Below are 7,859 nucleotides of genomic sequence, written 5' to 3' on the forward strand. Positions count from 1 at the left end.
TATCCCATGAGGCACACTCAATCGACTCTTTTGATGTGACAAGTTCGATAATCATAGATCTATATGTATCGAGAAATATGATTTTCTCGGGATACACATTTTTATGAGGGAGTGCAATTTTATTTCCTGAGACATATTGATCAACCGTTCAAAATTTGTCAAGTCAAGAGAGTCGATTGAGTGTGTCACGCGGGATAATTAAATTATTACGATTCTTTCTTTATCTCAATTTTTTCTTTCTCAACTCGACTTACTCTCTTCTAATGAAGATAAAATATAAGAGAAACATTTTCTTACTAACTTAATAAAGATTTTAAACCTTACTAATGGTTATTTTGTTAAAATGAATTATCACATTTGCAATCCAACACCATAGCCCTCTAAATTTCATCGAAAAATTCAAATCAAATTAAAAAAAAAATCTTTTGAACTTGATCCAAGATTTTGAAAATTGACGGCTATTGAACTTCCACATAACTCTCAAATTTAAAATTTAAATTTAACAATAAAAAATAATAATAATAATTTTTTTTTTTTCAAAGTTCATTGAAGTTTGTCCTCTACAACTTTAAAATGTCGGATCATGTTTTTGGATACTACAAGGTGAGCCAAGGGCCCTTAGTACTGATGAATTCCTTTCCAATCTAGTAAGGTTAGTGGGAGTCAAAATATTATACACAAAGGTAATTTAAACAAAAATCTCGAAGTCTGTGAAAATAGTTACAGATTTTGCAATGAAATCCGCCGTCGGATTCGCCTTACCAATAAACTTCAAACTTGAATGGTTCAAAAGTCAAAAAGTATAGAAGCCCCACGAACCACGTCAATCAAGTCAAATAGTGTCTTTATACATCTGAAAAGGATGAAAATTTTGATTGGTATTTTTAGCCCTGCCGACCACTTCAATGAATCAATGAGGGGGTTTCAGCTTCAAACAATATCTTCTCTATAAGTACCACAACATTCCTACTGTCTTTGTATTGGGAGGTTGGAGACAATAAGTTGTATTGTTGAGTTGGTGTGCTATTTTTTTTTTTTTTTGAGTTTGTGTAACAAGATGATGAAGAGTGTCAATGCTTCCCCTAAACTTGAACGAAAGACTATTGAGAAAAACAGGAGAATACTTATGAAAAACCTGTGTTTCAAACTTGCATCTCTCATCCCAAATCAAAACCCAAAGGTGAGATTCTCTCTCTCTCTCTCTCTCTCTCTCTTACACTCCTTAGAGATACATTTTACTGGGTTTGATGGAGAGCCTCAGTTGTGGGTTAAGACTAGGATTTTCATTTTTCTTAAATTTAATCTTTGGCTCGGTGGGTTTTGAAACATATCCTCAAAATATAGAAATGGATAAAACTTTTTGTCAAGTTATGTAATCAAATGTTATTTTCCAATACATAGGTACCCGGATAAGTTTTATCGTCTTTATAAAGAACTTTGTAGCGAATTTTACCTAATCAAATTTATCTAGGTACATAAATATTTTAAAATCGTATTCGATTACATAATTTCCGCATGAAACAAACATTTTTTAGTATTAATTTTTTTTTTTTCTTTTTTACCTTTTTTGGTAATCTCTTGTAAACATACTATATATGTTTCTGTTGGATAAATTCAAGATTTTATTGAAAACAAAGAAAAGTAGTATAGTGACTATAGTCAATGCTCTTTTATTTATTTATTTACTTTTCTTTTTTTCAATAATATAGTTGTTATGAGAATTTTGTTAATAAGCCAAAACATGAGAGAAGATGAATTATCTGATTATGAGTATAGCTTCCTTATGATAGCCTTCTGTTTTTTTCAACTTTTTTTTATATTCTATTTTAATTGTTCATTAATGAATGAATGTATAACATTATGTTTTTGATTTGTTTCAGGAGGTGCAATCACAAATTGCTCAGTTCAATCGCGCGGTCACTTACATAATCAAATTGCGAGAAAGAATAGAACAATGGAAGAAAAAGAAGCAATTACTTATGAGAAGATATGAAATTAATAGTGGGCAAACAGATTATTCCACGACAATGGGCTCAAGAAAGCCCCCAGTTCTTGAACTAAGAGACTCGGGTTCTAACTTGGAGGTGATTTTGATAAGTGGGTTTAGTAAGAAATTCATGTTTAATGAAGTTATCAGTGTTCTTGAAGAAGAAGGAGCTGAAGTTGTGCATGCCAGCTTCTCTGTGGTGGAGGATAAGATATTCCATACAATCCATTCTCATGTAAGGATTAAGATCTTCATCTATGTTTGTTTGAGACTAAAAAAATCCAAGCTTAAAATACTAACAGATTGGTTCAATTTGATATTTGTAGGTTACAAGTTCTAGAATTGGTGTGGAGCCTTCAAGGGTTCTTGAGAGATTGAAGGAGTTGGTTTATTGATCATCTCAAGATCTTTTAATTAAACTGTATGGAGAGATGCAAAACTAACAATAGAAAAAAAAAAAAGTCTGTCAGTGGCTATGAGTTTTTATTTGGAGTAAATGAATATTAAGCAATCTATCAATGATCAATGGAAGTAAGTGAATTATCATTAATAAATAATTATTATTATCAACAACTATTTTGTTGAAGGAGGCCGTGAGTAGCATCGTAACACCCATTATATTAGTTAAGCTATATAAATAGTATGAAAGATACACAAAACCATGAAGCTGGCGAACATATGATAGCTATGGAACATTGTGGAGCCATGATCAATACCAATCCAAATTTTCTATCATACGATCCAGATGCGATCCGATCAGATCAATAAATTTTTTTACCAAATCCAATCCGACTAAATGTTCACTCAATCCAAAAACCGATCCTATTAAATGCAATTTACATGTATGATTTTATAGTTTATGTTAATCAATACATCAATCAAGTTTATTTTTATGTACCAAAAGTAAATAGAGTACCTATTATGCAATATTAGAAAAAAAAATTAATTAAAAAAGAAGAATAATTAATCATATTTATCAGATTGAGTTGGTGTTAATCTGAAATCAATCTGTAATTTTCAATTTGAATCCGATATGAAAATCCAAACGTTGGATCTGAATCCTATCTTTTTTCTGAAGGAAATGAATCAGGTACCGGATAAAATCCGACGTGTATATTGCCAGACCTAAGCAAAGGTATTATTTAACAATAAAATTGATATTTGAGTATGATATATATAATTCAATATACAACACTCTAGAGGGCTCAACACCCTTGAAAGTGCCACTTAGCTAAATGGTAAAGGCTTAAGGAGAGTTGATCTCATGACCTAGGTTTAAATCCCATTGAACCCATTGTCACCGTCATTAACCACTAATCCCTTGCTTGCTTAGTACAAAAAAAAAGAGGGCTCAACACCCTCAGATATTTCTTAAGGCAGTACTCCTCCCTCGCACCCACTCCCACTCCACGATCTAGTCACTTTGGACGTGACCATGGATAGAGATCTTGAATATATATTGCTAAGAATGAAAATCCCAATGATAATGTGGTTAAAAGCAAAGCAAACCAACTCACCAACCCTCACACCTGCTCCCGCTCCATGATTTAGTCCCTTAGGAAGTGATTGTCGATAGATATCTCAAAAGTATATTGCTAACGTTGAGTATCCCAACGATTATATATGTAGCTTAAAATAGGGAAAATCAACTCAAACTCGAATAAAAACTCTAAAAGAAACAAGATTGAATAGTCTTTTCAGGCCCTTGATCATTGGTCATTGCCTCTTTTGGTTCCCAAATGCTGATCTACTATGGATGAAATCATTAATTTGATTTGGGTTTTCATTAGCCCAAAAATATTTGGGAAAATTACTTGAAGGACCCTGAAGAAAGGGTTTCTTTCTAAATAGCCCCTATGTTTTGGGTGGTATATTAATAGTCTGCTTAGTTAAGAAATTGTTTCTTAGTAGTCCATTGTTGTGGAGCTCACCACTTTTTATGGTTTAGTTCAATATTTTTACTATCGAATTCACTACTTTTTATTGTTGAATTCGACAATAATCAAACATGACTTAAAATTGTTGAGTTCAATAATTATAGTTGTTGACAACAAATTTCACGGTCTACCTTGAGATGCGCAAAACAAGATCGCAACTGATTTTATTTATTTGATAATAATTGTGATACAAATCTCAATATTATCCATTGATTAACAGTCAAATATAAAACTAATGGTGATGTGTAGAATTTTTCTCTTGGAGCTTTGCGTGTAATCAATTGAGAAGATTGCTTTGATAGACTTTGTTGTGCTTGATCTTCTGTAGAGTTTTGTGTGAATTTCTTCTTTCCTAATGATTTTTTGATTTCAAAATAAGGGCTTTAGGCTTGATCTTCTTTTCATTTGTAGTTTGAGTCTTTTAAGAACTTTATTTATTTTCTTAAAGAGGGTTAGAAAGTTTCTTCTTCTCTAAATGGAGAGCTTCTATCTTCTGAGAAAAAGTGATCATGGTACCCTCCAAATGAGAGAAGCTTTGATATTTATAGACTAAAAGTCCTTTAATTTTTCAACTATGACCTGACTTAAAGAACTTTGATTGGTTTGTCAAAAGGTTAAGTTCGTCCCAATCCAATTTTAAAAATTCTATGGATTGTTGATGGCCAAACTCATTCATTTAGATGTTGAGCCTAACACTTAATATGTGGATCACTTGACCATTTTAAGGTCATGGGCTTTATTTGTTAAAATCGAAACCCAAACTGTATGATGTCTGTTTCAATCAATGGATTATAATTTAGATGTGTTGGCCCAACCCTAACTTTAGGGACTTTACGATAACTTAGAGAGTTGTAAGGTCTCTTTAAATTTTTTATGCCTATAATAGTCGACCTCAAAATATTAATATTATCGAACACAGTGATTTTTCTTATATTATTGGTGAACTTGACACTTTTAAGTAAAGTTTAAGTAATTACTATTGATTTTGACAATATTTTCATATAAAAAATGTCAAACTCAATTATAATAATGTTGAACTAGACAATAAAAAGTGATGAACTGGACATTCTAAATATGATCAAGATTTTTTGTTAGTTTTTTCAATTTTGATATTAGTTAAATCTTTTCCAAATGCCCAAAATTTATATATCATAATTGTGAAATAGACACTTGAATCAAAACTTATGATGTAATCATCCAAAAATTTAGAATCTCAATTTTTTTCATTTCTTTTACAAATTATCGAAATAAATTAAAAAAGCATTTATGTGTTGAACCTTCAAGGATATATGAGAGATTGAAGGAGTTGGTTTATTGAACCTTTCAAGATGATGATTTTCCAACTACTAAACAATAAGAAACTGTCCTAAAGAAAAGAACTTTTATACTAGTGGCCATAGAGTTTGTAGTAATGAGATATGATCAGAGGATTGGTAGTTGTATCCGTCTTAAACCGTCGTTGAATTGGTTAATTTTAATAAACTAGGCAGGTAAAAATTAGGATGATGGGTTTCTAGTCATACAATTTATGTATGATTTTGTTTAATAATATTATTTATTGTATTTTTCTTATGTTCAAGAAGTTGATTTTTCTCCGAGGTCTATCCTTGTAAGTCAAGTTGCATGTATGAAGAGCGTTGAGCTGAGTAGCTGCTCCAATGTGAAGTTGTAATTCTTTTATCGTGTTTCTGGTGGTGGTCTTCAAAATCCCTGCTAGAAACAACTTTTCAATCTCCAAGAGACCATTTGATGCAGTGTTAAATTCAACAATATAAATGATTGGTAATCATACATTAATCATGCATTAGTCCGATGTTGAACCTACCCCATTTATATAGGGACAAGATTGCCTGCCAATGATATAGGCAATGTGTTTTGAAAATATAGGTTAGAAGTTTTGGAATGGGCTGATTTTTGGTGAGATCATCTCCTATCAGTCCATTCTAACCCATATAGGACAAAACACATTAGCGATATCGTTCATTGGCAAGCATGACCCTTATATATATATCGAATCAGCAATGTGTGTCATGCTAATTTCTATTGTTGCGAGTTCAAAACGAAGGGTAACAACACCCTCTCTTGAAAGACCAATCCAAGTTTAATTCATCGACTAGCACTCCCTGAGATTGCATATATATAAAAAAGCTATGAGTCAATGCCATGGTTGTTGATATAGAGAATGCTTTTGATCCTGTGTTCTCAAGGGCTTTGGGATTGGATATACCTATGGGAAACGTTCGGAGGCCCTAAAGAGAGTCAAACATTTTTTAAAATAGGGGTTAGAAGTTGAATAATGGGCTGATTTTTTTGTGAGAATAGTCTCTATGGTGAAGAGATAATACTCACCAAAAATCAGCTCATTCCAAAATTCTAATCCTACTTTACAAGTTGAAGAATCATGAATCGTCTGATTTTTGTAAATGACTTTTGATGAGGTTAGAAGTCTTGAAATGGGCTGATTTTTGGTAAGGATAATGTTCTCATCATAGAGATCATCCTCACAATAATCATCCCATTCCAAAACCTCTAACCCATACATTGAAAAAACGTTTGATTCTCTTTAGAGCATCCCAACACCACCCTATAACTATTAGATAAAATAGTGCATAAAAACAATATTATGAAATACTCTTAGAAGGAAATTTATAAAACAAATAAATGAGGCTCGGTTGATTAATGTATCATCTTTCCAGGCAAAAAACTACATATTTTAGGGGAAGATAAAATGATTTAGATCAAAACTTAATCTAGATATGTATATTTTTTTTGTTTTTTTGATATCATGGGTATCCCCACTCTTCGGGTTGGACTAATCCTGCGGTCACACGCATCGCCCCCTCGAAAACTACTAAGTGCAAAAGGTTGAATCTAGGGTCAATCGGACCCTAAAGGGTAGTACTAAGAAAATCATAGCTTCATGGGGTTTCGAACACTTGATCTACTCTTCTTGAGGAGCTTATCAAGGCTTGGATTGCCACTAGGCCAGCCCCTTGTGGTTCAGATACGTAGAATACACATAAAGACCCTTGGGGGTTGGCTCCATGGTGAAACTAGCGATATGGATTTGCTTTCTCCAATATTGTGTTCATTTGGCCTCTTGAATTACCATGTTGCACATGGTAACTTCCATGGGGTCAGGGTATGAGACTTTAGGGAATAGTGTCATCTCAAAAGGGGTGTGAGATACTACGAGTTATAAGAAAAAAGAAACAAAAAAATAATACATAGTAAGATTGATTATTGACTAATCAAGATACAAGTTTGGTTATCATGAATGGATCTTTATGGATTAAAATTTGATATTAGAAATTTACCATTAGATTGAACGGATTGTTCAATTATTTAGATTACTCTGATGATGCCTCATGGAAAGGCAATCGCTTAACGAATAAAAGTTACTCTAAAAATAACAGCCTGATCTTCCCTAGGAATTCACCTCGATGGGAAGGTTTGGCACTTCGATATCGACTTTTCGCCATCTTGGGTTGTTGTATGTTCCAAGGGTTGGGTCGTTCGTCTATTAAAATAGTACATGAGTTGTGTTCAAAACGTCATGAGACAGTTTAGTCCATATCCGATGTAGGCGTTGGAGCATTGAGAAGACCTTTCCTTTATATGACTCTACAAGAGGATTGGGAAGGATGCACCTCTAGTATACTAATTATTGGACCCACGATAAACCATGGGTAACCAAGTGCAGAACGAATAATTGTTGAAAGCATCTGAGTAGTAATCCCACCTCAAGATAAGTGCTCTTCTATTATGATTTTCCCAAAGTCTTCAGTATCACAGCCTAGACAGTGACATGTTCTTTACATCTGTCAGGGGTGGAGTTTATAAGGGGCCACGGGGGTCAATTGTCCCCTTCAACTTTTGGTTGAATTTTTATACCTTATATTTTAGTAATAATTTGAGATATACCCTCTATTGTC

General features: G+C 33.0%; 1 pseudogene across 1 annotated transcript; it reads left to right on the top strand.

The window, feature by feature from the left end:
* The first annotated feature begins 927 nt into the window (after positions 1-927).
* Positions 928-2,382, top strand: LOC147401099 (transcription factor bHLH162 pseudogene; annotated as a pseudogene). The gene is made up of 3 exons (XR_015178254.1): positions 928-1,180; positions 1,881-2,222; positions 2,314-2,382. The product of XR_015178254.1 is annotated as a transcription factor bHLH162 pseudogene (transcript).
* The last annotated feature ends 5,477 nt before the right edge of the window (positions 2,383-7,859 follow it).

This window comes from Akebia trifoliata, chromosome 5 (genome assembly GCF_017979445.1).
Source record: "Akebia trifoliata isolate Shusen 1 chromosome 5, ASM1797944v1, whole genome shotgun sequence".
Taxonomy (NCBI): domain Eukaryota; kingdom Viridiplantae; phylum Streptophyta; class Magnoliopsida; order Ranunculales; family Lardizabalaceae; genus Akebia; species Akebia trifoliata.